Source organism: Trichosurus vulpecula, chromosome 5, assembly GCF_011100635.1.
Source record: "Trichosurus vulpecula isolate mTriVul1 chromosome 5, mTriVul1.pri, whole genome shotgun sequence".
NCBI classification, from domain to species: Eukaryota; Metazoa; Chordata; class Mammalia; order Diprotodontia; family Phalangeridae; genus Trichosurus; species Trichosurus vulpecula.
In genome coordinates, this window is record NC_050577.1 from 110,761,263 (window position 1) to 110,776,238 (window position 14,976).

The following is a 14,976-nucleotide window of genomic DNA, read 5'->3' on the forward strand; positions in this document are numbered from 1 at the left end:
GGTCAGAAAAAAAATTACTTACTGTGGGAGGTAATAGTTGAATTAATTTTTAAGGAGGCAGGGTATTTTAAGAGGCAGAGGTGGGAAGCAAGTGGATTCTAAGTGTGAAGGACAGCCTGTAAAACGGTATGGAGATGGGAGAATCACATGTGGAGCAGTACACGGTGCTATGTTTGTAATTAGATAACATGGGTTCAAATACTAGCTCAACTACTTACAACCTCTATGACTTTAATGAACTCATCTCTTCTTCATTTTGTTCAGTGATGACAGAGGTGGACTACAGGACTGCTAAGGTACCTTCCAGCTCTAAATCTTTGATTCTTTGATCCTAGGAATGTTGAGTCATGGGAACATCTAGCTAATAAACTATTCTGGTGGGACTATAAGGTACATGGAAGAAAACAACTGTCTTGGAAGCCAAATGAGAGTCATATTTGGGAGGTCATCAAATGGCAGGCTAAGAAGCTTATATTTTATCATAGAAGCAATATCTATTCTCTGTGGTTTTTGATCATGGAAAAGCTTAGATGTGGCTTCGGAATATTAATCTGGAATTTAGGTGATGGATGAATGGGAGAGAGGAAAGACTTGGAACAGAGACCAAATAAAATTTTATGGTTTATTGCAATAGCCCAGTCAAGAGATGGCACAGTGGCTAGAGACCTGGGACTGGAGTTTGGAAGACTTATCTTCCTGAGTTCAAATCTGGCTTCAGACACTTACTAGCTGTGTGACCCTGGGCAAGTCACTTAACCCTGTTTACCCCAGTTTCTCCTCTATAATATGAGGGGGAGAAGGAAATGACAAACCACTGCAGTGTCTTTGCCAAGAAAACCACAAAGAGTTGAACGCATCTGAAATGATTGAACAACAACAAGCAAGAGGTGATGAAGATCTGAAATAGGATATTGACCATAAGGGTGTAGAGAAGGGTGTAGAGAGGGAAGATGATATGGAAGCAGAACTGACAAGAATTGGCAATTGATTGGGTAGCAAGGAAGAGGGAATAATCAAGGATAATTCAGATTGCAAACTTGGGTGAGCTTAGGGATGGTGGTACCTTAATAGAAATAGGGAATTTTAGAATGAGGATGTGGAAGGAACAAGCATTTAATAAGCACCTACCATGTCCCAGGCGTTGAGCTAAGCACTGAGCATAGTAGGGATCATAGGATCATCGGATCATAAATTTAGAGGTAGAAAAGATCTTAGAGGCTATCAAGTCCAACCCTTTAATGTTACAGACAAGGTAACTGAGGCTAAGACCAGAGTCACAAAACTACTAAATGTCTGTGGTAGGATTTGAACCCAGATCTACCTGACTCTAATTTCAGAGGGAAGAAAATATGTTGCATTTTGGTTATATTGATTACTCTCAGATTGGTGGCAGGGTGGGAGTTACTTAGCCTCATGAACACTCAGCAGAGTCAGATATGAAAGTTTAATTGAAATTCCTGGGAAGATTTCTGGTGTTTATTTACTATTTGGGCCAGTGAAGTTCTCCAATGAGTTAACAGATTGCCATGGAGTTTGCTAGTTTGGGGTGGACTATTGTCTCTAAGGACCTATTTTTATTTTCTCTTTTATTTTCTTTCTAAACAACCCCAAAGTATATATTACCTTTGATTCCCATAGGGACTTACATTAAAGCATTGGCAATTGCAAATATTTATGTGTAATTGATATTTTAACTGCTTAATGCAGGTAAATTATTTTTACTTGATCTAATTGTGTGGCCTGTATGTACATTGCTGGAAAATTGTGGAGAAGATGTTGGGCTGAATGAAATAATAATAAGGTGGTGATATTGGCAAGAACTTCAAAGAAATACCCCAAGAAGACTGGGAGAGATTGGGATTGAGAAGAGAAAACATGCAAACTAATGTGGAAAAGGCACTTACTAATAGAAACGAAACATCCTAATATGGTGTATGTTCAATGGCTTAAAGAGATAATGACCCCAAAAGCAGCTACCAGTGTCCGTCTCAACATGCAGGCACAAGAGTATTAGAAAGCGAAATAAGATCTGCCAGGCAAAGGCACTGATCCATTGCTTTATCAGAGCTCCTTGGCTACACAAGGCTAGAGAGTACAGCTTTGCTTTTCTCCAAAACTGAAAGCTTATAGCCTCTCAGATGCAGCTCGTAAAGGTGAGGACTTTAGCTTTAACAAAAATAAGGTTTTGGACTCAGAATTCATTCTTGAAAATCTGTTCTTTCATTCCCTCTTTCTTATACCCTTGAGTGGTAACAGCTCTCGTTTTGGAAACATTAAGGAAGGGATGGAAATAATGTATTCAGAATAGTCGGGGTAGGGGGAACGGCCGAGTGGTCGATGGAATTAAAATCTTCAGCAGTCTAGTTGCCAGGATCAGGGTCAGAGTCTGATTTTCAAAGCCAATGTGACATAGCATCTCTCAAAATGGAACAGTGTTGAACTGGAAAAATTAATCTAAATGCTTTATTAAGGATATAAATAGCATCTTCCATGCTAGTTTCACCAAGCACGATGGCTCTAGGGAGACACAACATTTTGGAGGCATTCCTGTGTGAGTGTATATAAACATGCAGAGTGTTTGTTCAGCTCCTATTTAGACCTGCATAATGCAGATTTCTCTGATGCCTAGGTTGGGGGGCAGGGTGGGTAAGTATTTCATGGCAAATTTGCAAACAGCAGAGATTTTTAGGTGAATGGTATGGGTGATATGAGGACAGATCCCACAGATTTATAAGATGAATATATAGATTCCTTTTAATAAGCTTGCATTGCCTCATAAACATTTGTACATTGCTATCATATAGTGATCATAAAAATCCATTAAAAGGTAGGCCAGCAAATGTTTATGCGTCTAGCTATCTCCTATGCTTTTCATAGTAAATCAGTTAGCATTTATTCAGCATCTATATTCAAGATATTGAGCTAAGAGCTGATGATACAAAGAAAGGTAAAAAAAAGTCCTTACTCTTAAGGATTTCACAATATAGTGAGGGAGACAACATGTAAACAACTAGGTTGTTGTTGTTTAGTCATGCCTGACTCTTCCTGGCTCCATTTGGGGTTTTCTTGGCAAAGATACTGGAGTGGTATGGCTTCTCTAGCTCACTTTACAGATGAAGAAACTGAGGCAGACAGGGTTAAATGACTTGCCCAGGGTCACACATCTAGTAAGTGTCTGAGGCTGTATTTGGACTCTGGAAGATGAGGCTTCCTGACTTCAGGCTCAGCACTTTATCCACTGTGACACCTAGCTGCCCCAAACAACTAGGTACATATAAGGTACATGCAGAATAAATTGGAGATAATCTCAGAGGGAAGGCTTCTTGTAGAAGGTGGGATTTTAGCTGTGAGTAAAGGAAGCCAGGGAAGCTAGTAGGGGGAGATTAAGAGGGAGAGAATTCCAGGAAGCCAGTGAAAATATTTAGAGGCTGGAAGATGAAACAACAATTTTTTTCCTGATTTCACAAAGAGGTTTTGCTACATAAAAAATTATTTTGACTATGAGAGTAATCCAACCTTTTTAAATATACATCTGACAAGGAGACAATAACAGTATGAATCTGAGTTGCATAAAACAAATACAGTAACCCTTATAACAAGAACATTTATAATAATCCTTCATTTGCCTCAAAATGTCAATGAATGATCAACATCTTTCCACGAGTGAATATTCCTGATAATGAAGCTCCCTATTTTAAGTACCAGCACTATCTTTTTATGTTAAATATTTTTTAATCTTTCTGAAATTTATTTATGTTCCCTTACTTTCTTAAATAGAGTATGGCAATGATGCTATAGGATAAAATATAAAATATGGCAGACAAAGAATCAAGAAACTTGAGTTCTAGTACTACCTCTGCCACTAACAAAATATGTAACTCTGGGCACATTATTAAAGTTTTAGGTTTACAGATTTAGAAAGGGATTTAGGGACCATCTAGTCAAATCCCTACATTTTACTGACGAGGAAGTGGAGGCCCAAAAGAGTTCAAGTGATTTATCCAAAGTCTCAGGGGTGCTGAGTGACAGATGGGATTTGAACCCAGATCCCCATCTTCAAATGTCTTAATCTTTGTACTGTACCATGCTGAGGTTATCTCTACTTCACTTTCTTTATCTACAAAATGATGATGTCTAAGATAAATTCCTACTCTTAGATTTTATATTTAATGTAATTTAACCAGTTCTTAATGTTCTAAAGCTATTTTTTGTGAATACCACATATTATTATCTTAATGTGCACTTTATGTAATGCAGTAGCTCCTACAAGGATGATTTAGATATATAGAATTTTTGCCCTTATAATAAACAGCTCCAAGACTGTTGTGCTTTTGTTCTCCTGTCTATTTTTCATAGTTTTTCATTTCTTCCTTCTCTTCCTACCTGTGTGACCATCCCTTTCATCCTTCTTTGTTGGTTCTCCATCTAGGATCTTCATGCTCTCTAAGGATAGGTGTCACTGACTCCATTCTGGGCCCTCTTCTTTCTCTATACTATGTCGCTTGATGATCTCTCCAGCTTCCATGAGCTCCTATGTGTTCAATTATCATCCTTATGCAGCTAATTCTTAGATAGATCTATTAAACCCTAACCTCTCTCCTGACCTCTAGTTTCACATCTCCAACTGCCTTGATATCCTATGGATATCTTAAATTCAACATGTCTGAAACTGAACTCATTTTTCTCCTTTAAGCCCTTTCCTTTTCCTACTAATCCTATTACTTTTGAGGGCGCCATCATGATTGTGGCTTGGGTACCATCCTCAACTCTTCGTTTTCTTTTACCCCGCTGTATTCAATATGCTGCAATATGTCCTATCAATTCTGCCTTCCTTCCCATCTTTCACATATGCCCCTTTCTCTCCTCTGACCCAGCTACCACCCTTGCCCAAGGTCTTTTTACCTCCCACCTGGGCTATGATAATATTTTTTTTGGATAAGCCTCTTTGACAGTCTTTAACGAATTAGGTAGAGTCTAACTGCCAGTCACTTGCCAAATAGTCTTCCTAAAGAGAAAGTATGATTGTAGCACCACCTCCCAATTCCTCCCCACCCCCACTTACTCAATAAACTCTATTGGCTCCCTATTGCCCAAGGGATCAACTATAAAATCCCTTGAATTTTATTGATTTTATCTCCCTTCATCATGTGGCCTCTTCCTAATTTTCCAATCTCTGATTCTCTGATCATCTACATGAACCTCCATTTTCTGATTCTATGAATTGTCACTGGCTGTCTCTCATGCTTGGAATGCACTTTCTTCTCCTCTCTATCTCCTGGCTTCCTTTGCCTCTTCTAAATCACAGCTAACACCTTACCTTTTATCTTTCCCAGCCCTCCTCAGTGCTAGTGCCTTCCCTCTTAGGTGACCTCCAGTTTATACTGAGTATATCTTATATTTACATAGTTGTTTATGTGTTGTTTTAAATGTGAAGTCCTGAAAATAAGTGTTGTTTTTTACTTGTTTGTATCCCCAGTGGTTTGCATCATACTCATTATGTAGTAAGTACTTAATAAATGTTTACTGACTTAACTCCTCATTTCTGCAAGTGTGTCCTACTGATTCTAATTGGGAGCCTTATTTTACACAAAAGTGAATGATGAAGTGAGGCTGACTGCCTATTCCACTGAGTAAAAGGCGTGGACTTTGTGAAATCAATAGGCTACTCAGACATTTAGGGGGAGGGGCATAATCCAAATTAATTATGACCACTTTTTCAATGTTTGAAATGTCCAGGGGTCTGATAAATGAACTAATAGAATGATACTGTTCAACTCTGCTACCTGATGGTAGAGAATTAGACATTATAAGAGTGACAGAAGAGGCTAGTAGAAAGCAAATTAAGCTAGGAATCAATACCTGAGTCTTAGTCTTCACTATTAACTAGTTATATGATTTGGAGGTAAGACATTTACTCTATTAATGTTTCAAATACTGTATCTATAAAAGGAAGGTACCAGAAATTGGCAATTATGATAATCAGAGAGGCAGGACAAGTGAGTTGAGAACAGGAAGGTAGCTAATATAAATATGCTAGAATAAAAGCACAGAGAATATTAAGGCCACTGGATTTTTTCTGTTCCTTATATGATATGTGTTGGGTTATTTTGATGTGAGAATGAGCAAAACAGTGTTATGTTTCTAGCATTAGAATGCAAAGTCATTGAAGGCAAGATAAGGTAAGATCTTAGTATTGTAGACATCACTACTTCGAGAAATCTGGATACCCAGGTGGCTTTGTTATGTGTGTGTCTATTTATTTCATGTGTCTTTGGGGGAAAATGTCTTCTTTATGGGATATTCTGTATGCTGCCTGAGTTCTTAGGTACATAGTATGCCAATGGATTTGGCAATGCTCACTGTGGCATAAGGTCAAAGATTGCCATATCCTTTATTATCTAAAGCATTCCTGTGGGGAGTCATGCAGTCAGAAGTCACAGAACCCTGAATTACCCTATTCACAGCATCAGGATAAGGGGAAAAAATGGGAAAATGTATCTTAAATACTGAAAAGTGAGGTAAAAATATCCACGTATTTTCATTACAGCAAATAGCATTCAAAAGAAAATGTTCTTACAAAAAAACAATTCCAAGCAAAGGTTAATGACCTGATTATTTGCATCACCATTTAATACTTTATAATTTCAATGTTGTCAATATATGGATTATCCCTCAGGGCTCAGCATAAGGAAATGTGACCTAAAAGCAAAATATGAGATAGTCCATCTGCATGGCTCTCCAAGTGGTAGGAGTCTAATAATACTATTATTACTGACCATGAGCCTGTTTTCATGACAACATCAGAGCAACCAAATATTTTAGGCATGTATGATGTCTCTAGTGTTCTAGATAGTAATCTTAGTTGATATACTAAAGTAGATCTGTGATTTCACTGACAGGGCTATATCTTCAGCCACTGCATATCACAACCATCTATGCCTGTGATATTTTTTTTCCATGTCCTTCCATAGATCCTCAAAAGATCTACCCCCCTTTTAAAATGGTTCTTCCTCTAGATAGTGTTACATCCTGTGAGTGCTATTGAAACAGATGGCATGCAACTAGCCCACTTCATTTGCCAAGTACACATTTCTCCACTTCTCATGCATAGATGAGATCTGGTCACATGTAGCAGTCTACCATGTGTCTTTTAATTGCCCTTTTGGGACATTGGCACCTCTAATTTTTTGAGGACTGTGATGTTCCAAGATTTGCAACCATCCTCCACCTTTACAAAAATGCTTATAAAATACTTTTCAAGTACATCTATCACTAGCATACTTGTTGAACATTTCAAAAGGATATAGGCAATATTTTGTATATGATTCTCTGAATAAATCCACATCTTTATAGTGACACAAAATACAAAGAAAAAGAATGAGATTTTACTCTGTTTATTGGATGTTAATTTGGGGGAGGGGTTTGATTTGGTAGAGAAAAACACATCAGACCTAAGAGATCTCCTTTATGAAGGAGTATTTACTTCATGTTAAGATCATGGAGGGTTCTATAATAAATGCAAACACAGATAATTATGTTCTTTGATGAATAACATTCTTCAAGTCACAAAACATGGAGATACATTCCTGACAAAGGTATTTGTCACTGTCATAGAGGTTGATAGGGTACTGGGCACAGAGTCAGGAAGACCTGAGTTTAAATATGACTTCAGACACTTACTGGCCATGTGATGTTGAGCAAGCCACTTAAACCTCCATTTGCATCAGTTTGCTTATCTGTAAAATTGGGATAATAATAGTAAGTACCTCCCAGGGTTTTTGTGAGGATCAAATGAGAAAATTATAAAATGTTTACCACAGTGCCTGGTACATAGTAAGTGCTACATAAATATCATTTTAAAAATTATTATTATTTTTATTTTTATTATTATTATTATGGAAGAGAGATTGCCAAGACATGACAGGGTCATGCAGATATTCCTTCCTTCACATAGAATTGCAATGATTGCACAAAACCCAGAATATTGTAGGTCATCCTCAATATAATCCATGAATACTCAAAAGAGATAAACCTAATAAGCCACATAGTTGCTGTGCATATTAATACAAATCTAGCTCAGTGAGAGCTTCCAGCTGAGTGAGTGCTTTTTTTCCAACTGAATATACTTGTGTCAAGTGAAGCTTCATGCAAAAATGCTTACATTGAATATGGTAGCTACTGAAACTAGAAAATTCACTTACATATATTAAAAGATTTAAGGACTATTTCACTCACTACTAAATGTTCAGTGTACAGAAACTCATTAAATTTTCCTGAAAGATTTCAGAACCTTGGAGAGAGGATAGAGTACACAGGAATTTCTTCATGGTAGCTTGCGGCCATGGTCTCCCAAGTGTAGCCATTTATGTCACTTACATCAGCCTCTGTTGAGATTACCAGAAGTGGCAAGTGGGTATACTGAAGAGTGTAAGCCTCCTGTGCCCAACTAGACATGTCCTTGGAAGCTGTCATTAGCTATATAAAGTATTGTCATGTGGATGGGGGATTATGCTTGATCTGTGCTGTTTCAGAAGGCAGAACACAGGTCAATGCATTAAAGTTATAGGGAGACAGATTTCTGCTCAATAAAAGGAAAAAAAAAATCCAGTAATTAGAACTGTCCAACAAAGAATGGAACTGCTTCATGTTAGGGAGGTTTATGTAACTGGAGTTGTTCAAACAGTGACTGAATGAAAACATAAAAAGGGCTTTTGTTTATAGCCAAGTTTCAAAGTTTCAAGACATAGCCAAGTTTCAAAACTCCTAAATTAAAGAGAAAATATTGCAAGGGAAAAGAAATAAAACAATTCAAATACTGTGGAGATACAATCAGAATTTTATAAGACTTACCAGCTTCTACACTAAAAGACCATAGGTGTTGGAACATCATATTTCACAGAGAAAAACAGCTGGAGTTGTGACCAGGAATAACTTACACAGCAAAATTGAGTATAATCTTGAATGAAAAAAAGTAGTTAACAAACTGAAATACTTTCAGATATTTGTGACGACAAACCATAATGAAATGAAAAATTTGATGTACAAGATCCAGAAGAAACATTAAAGACTAATTATAAGGGACTCAAGATCAAACTGTTTACTTCTTATATATGAAAATATTATCAGTATTCTTAAGACTGTCATTATTACTAGAGTAGTTTGAAAGAAAGGTTGAAGCTGAGTTGAGTATAATGACGTGATTCTATAAAACAAAATTGGGAAGGAGAAGGTAAAAAGGAGCAATTATTCCACACAAATAGGATGTGAAAGGAAGAACTGATATAGAAGAAGCAGGTGGGGGTGAGAGACTGGTAGTGCTGGACCAGTACTCTAATCAGATCTGAGTTAAAGAGGAAATAACATATACATCTAAAAGGGTATAAAAGTCTTCTAAACTTATAAAAAATAAGAGGACTAGGGGTCAGGATAAGGGGGGACTTTTAGAAGGATGTGTAGATTAAGATTTAGGAAGGTGGGGAAGAGAAGACAAGGGAGAGAGGGTGGGCAGAATAAGGAATAGGAAGGTAAGGGAAGAGGATAAGTTAACAGGGCTAGGGTAAAAAGAGAGATCGAGGACAATAGTGAGTAAAAATAGGATGGAGAAAAATGCACAAATTTTAATTATAGTTCTGAATGTGAATGGCATGAACTCATCCATAAAACAGAAATGGATAGAAGAATGGATTAAAAATCAGAATCTAACAATATGTTGTTTACAATAAACAGATTTAAGAATAAGAGATTCACATGGAGCTGAAATGGAGAGTTTGAGTAGAATTTATTATGCTTCAGATGATGCAAAAAAGGCAGGGGTAGCAATTATGATCTTAAACAAAGTCATGGCTGAAATAGACATAATTAAAAGAGATAAACAGAGTAAATATATTTTGATAAAAGTTACCATAGATATTGAAGCAATATCAATACTGAACCTAAATGCATCAAATATTATACCATCTAATTTTTTAAAAGAAAAGTTAAATGAACTACAGGTGGAGATATATAGTAGTACTATAATAGTGGGAGACTTTTATCTTCTCCTCTTAGAACTAGATAAATTTAACCAAAAAAAAATAGATAAGAAAGAGGTCAAGGAAGTGAACAGAATTTTAGATAAGCTAGACATGATAGCTATCTGGAGAAATGGTACCTTTACAAAGATTGACCATATATTATGACATATATTGACCATATATTAGGACTTAAAAATTTTTAGTTAAAAACAGGAAAATGGAAAGTATAATTTTCAGATAGTGGACCACAGAAAAATAGACTAACAATTAATTGGAGATTAAACCATCTAATCTTAAAGAATGAGTGGGTTAAAGAACGATTCATAGAAACAACCAATAATTGCATTACAGAGAATGACAATAATGAGACAACATGTCAAAACATATGGGATACAGCAAAAGCAGTTATTAGATGGAAATTTATATCTCTAAATGTTTACATCAATAGACCAGAGAAAAAGCAGACCAATGAATTGGGTATGCAGTCTAAAAAACCTAGAAAAAGAAGAAACTAAAAATCCCTAATTAAACAATAAATTATAATTCCTAAAAATTAAAGAGGAAATTAATAAAATTGAGTGTAAAAACATTAAATTAATAAACAAAACTAAGAGTTGGTTTTATGAAAAACCCACAATAAAATAGATAAATCATTGGTTAACTTGATTTAAAAAGAGAGAGAAGAAAACCACATCACTGGCATTAAAAAAGAAAAGGATGAATATATCACAAATGAAGATGAAATTAAAGCAATTATAAAGAGTTATTTGCCCCACTATATGACAATAAATTAAACAATTTAAAAGAAATGGAAAAAATATTTACAAAAATGTAAATCACCTAGATTAGCAGAAGAGGAAATAGAACATCTAAAGAGACTTGTTTCAGAAAAAGAAATTAGACAGGCCATAAATAACATTCCTTAGGAAAAAAAACCACCAGGTCCATATATATTTACAAGTGAATTCGATCAAATATTTAAAGATCAACTAATTCCAATACTAGATAAATTATCTGGAATAATAGGTAAAGAGGAGATCCTACAAAATTCCTTTTATGAAATAAATATGATACTGAAACCTAAACCTGGAAGACTAAAAAGAGAGAAAAAAAATTATAGACCAAGTTTGTTAATGAATATGGATGCAAAAATCCTAAAAAAACACTAAATAAAAGATTACAACAGTATGTTACAAAAATTATACATTATTACCTAGTGGGATTTATACCAGGAATGCAGTCATGGTTTAATATAAGGAAAACCATTAACATAATTGATTATATCAGTAACAAAAGTATATAAAATATTGTGATTATATCAATAGATGGAGAAAAAAGCTTTTGATAAAGTTTGACACTCATTTCTGTTAAAATTTAAAATACCAGTATAAATGGATTTTTCCTTGAACTAGTAAAAGCATTTATCTAAACCCCTCAGCAAGCATTATTTATAAGGGGGATAAGCTAGAAGTGTTCCCGGTAAGATCAGGTGTGCATCTAGGATGCCCAATGTCACCAATATTATTCAATATTGTACTGGAAATTCTAGAAATAATAAGAGAAGAAAAGGAATTGAAAGAATTGGGATAGGGAATGAGGAAATAAAACTATCTCTTTTTGCACATGATATGATGATATATTTGGAAAATTCCAAAGACTGAACTAAAAAGTTAGTTGAAAAATTGATGATTTTAGCAAAGTAACAGGATATAAAGTAAATCCACATAAATCATCAGCATTCCTATATATCAAAAACAAAATTCCGCAAGAAGAGATAGTAAGAGATATCCTATTTAAAGTAACTCCAGACAACAAAAATACCTGGGAGTACACCTGCCAAAACAATCCCAGGAACTTTATGGGCAAAATTATTTATAAAAAAACTTTCTATATAAATAAAATCAAATTTAAATAATTGGAGAAATAACAACTGTTCATGGGTTGTCAGGGCCAATATAATAAAAATGAAAATTTTATATAAACTAATTTATATATTCAATGTCATCCCAATTAAATTACCAAATATATTTTACTGAATTAGAAAAAAAGAATAAAAAAATTCATTTGGAAGAACAAAAAGTCAAGAATATCAAAGAAACTAATAAAAAAATGTAAAGGAGGGAGATTTAGCACTACAAGATCTTAAACTATATTATAAGGTACTAATTATCAAAGCCATCTGGTACTGGCTGAGGAACAGAAAGTTCAGTGGAACAGATTAAGCATACAACTTACAGCAGCAGATAAATATAGCAACCTTGTATTTAACAAGTGTAAAGACTTAAGACTTCGGGATAAGAATTCATTATTTGGTAAAACTTTTGGGAAAACTGGAAAGCAGTATGGAAGAAATTAGGCATTCACCAATACCTTACACCATTTACTAAGATAAGGTCAAAATGGATACATGACCTAGATATAAAGAGAGATATTACAAGAATATTTGAAAAACATGGAACGTATTACCTATCAGACTTGCGGCAGGTGAACAATTTATGGATAAACAAGAAATAGATAGCAGGGTGAGCTGTAAAACAGCTAATTTTGATTACCTTAAATGAAAAAATGTTTTGTGCAAATAAAACAAATGCAGCCAAAATCAAAAAGAAAGCAGAAAATTTGGGGAAAATTTCATAGGTAGTTTCTCAGATGAAGGTTTCGTATCTCAAATATGTAAAGATTTTTATCAAATCTATAGGAATAGAAGTCATTCTCCAATTGACAAAGGGTCAAAGGATATTAACATTTAGTTTTCCAATGAGGAAATCAAAACAAAGTATAGTCATGAAAAAGTGCTCTAAATAATTATTGATTAGAGAAATGAAAAAGCAACCTTGAGATATCATTTTATACCTATCAGAGTAGCTAAAATGATTGAAGGGGAAAGTGACAAATGTTGGAGGGGGTGTGGAAAGATTAGGACATTAAGTCATTAGTTGTGGATTGTGAAATGATCCAACCATTTTGGAAAATAATCAGGAATTATGACCAAAGAGTTATTACATTGCCTATACCCTTTGACCAAACAATAACGAGTCTGTTTCCAAAGCTGATTAGGGAAAAAGGAAAAGAACCTCTCTGTTCTAAAATACCTATAGCAGCTCTTTTTGTGGTGGCAAAGATCTGGAAGTTGTGGAGATGCTTGTCAATTGGGGAATAGCTAAACATATTGTGGTATATGATTGTGACAGAATACTACTGTGCTATAAGAAATGATAAGCTTGGTGATCCTAGAAAAACGTGGATAAACTTGCACAAAATAATGAAGAGAGAAATGAGCAGAACCAAGAGAACATTGCATACAACAACAGCAATACTGTTTTAAGAATAACTTTGAATAACTAACTCATTTGACTATTATAAATACCCAAATTAACCACAAAGGACTTATAAAGGAAGACATTTTCTATACCCAGAGAAAGAACTGATAAAGAGAATTATGTATAGAATGATTTTTCATACACATATATCTACACATATACATACATGTATACAATATACATACATACATAATATACATACTTGTGTTTAATGGTAGCCATCAATAGGGTTGAGGGAGAGAGAAGAAAAAAAGAAAAAAAGAAATTCATATGATAATTTTATTATATATATTTAAAAGGAATAGCAAGTTGTATATAACTGATTTGCAGTTTCATATGCAATCATCTTTTTTCATTATACTATGTCATGAAAATGCCAGTTTTACTCCATGAATTAAAAAGAAAATTAATTTTAAAATGAAAAAGGACTTCCTTAATTGGATATCTTGTTTGAGATTTTAAGAGTATACAAGTTTTCCTGTGTGAAGTAGGCCTTGTGTAAATATTGATATTTTCTTGTCTCTGTATTATGACTCTTTGTCTATGGTTTCTGTGTTTTCATTCTAAACTCTTGCTATTGCTTTCCTGAATTGACCCATGGCTTCATCCCAATGTTCAGTTGCATGTATGCCCAGATTAACTTTTGACATTTCTTGACATGTTCTTATCCTTCTTTCCCCAAAATGGTCTCTTCCTGGCTGCACAGGTTCCTGAGATTGTCCTGGGCTTATTTTCATTCAAAGCCTCATTGCTTTTTTATGAAAACTACTCCTTATAGTCTTTTGACATACTATGATGTGCTTAATGCTGGTGCTACCATTGGCTTTCACATCTCTCTGATTAGCAAGAAAATTAATTATCTGGTAACTGAGGCAGTTATTAGAATATTTCATTCTCGTAATTGTTTTATATCAGCTACTTTTTCTTAGAACTGGAATAGACTAAATGACTTAATTATGTCCATTCCCATTTTGGGGATTAAGCAGCTTATTAAGACTCATTGTGATTGTACATATTCTGTTTTCAAATTTATCCTTTCTTCTCAATTTGTACTGTTTTTGAACATTGATCTAATCAGTGAATGATCTGACTACACACAAACAGCTGATCCTAAGTGCTTTCCACAGCAGTAACAAGTCTTTTATTGTCTGTAAAACTATAGCCAATTTCATTTTCCATATGTGAGACTTTAGTTGTCTGCTTGCCACAACCAGTGGCTTGCAGCCCAATTTTTAAAAAAGTGTTTATGATGTATAGACATGAAGCTTCTGAGTAGGCTATAGGCCTTTGGTCTTTTTCACTTATTAATCATGAACCATTTATTCCAATGTATTTTTTGCTGTATTCCCTACGGCTACTTTTGAATTTAAGTCACTGAGTTTCAAGATTGTTGAGTTTAGTTTGGATAATCTTGTCATATATTTACAGAATTTATCTTTCTTTTCATCCTTGAAGAGGATATTGTGTTAGGTCATAAGCTTTGATTATTTTCATGGTCATCTTTTTGTTTGCTCTCTATAAGCTACAAACTCAGCACTGAAAAGCAAGATGTCTAAGTGTTGCAAGAAATGATATTTCTTATTTCCTTTTTACACAAAATGAAATAGATTTCCCCATTTCCTTTTTCATCTTTCTGAGTAGAA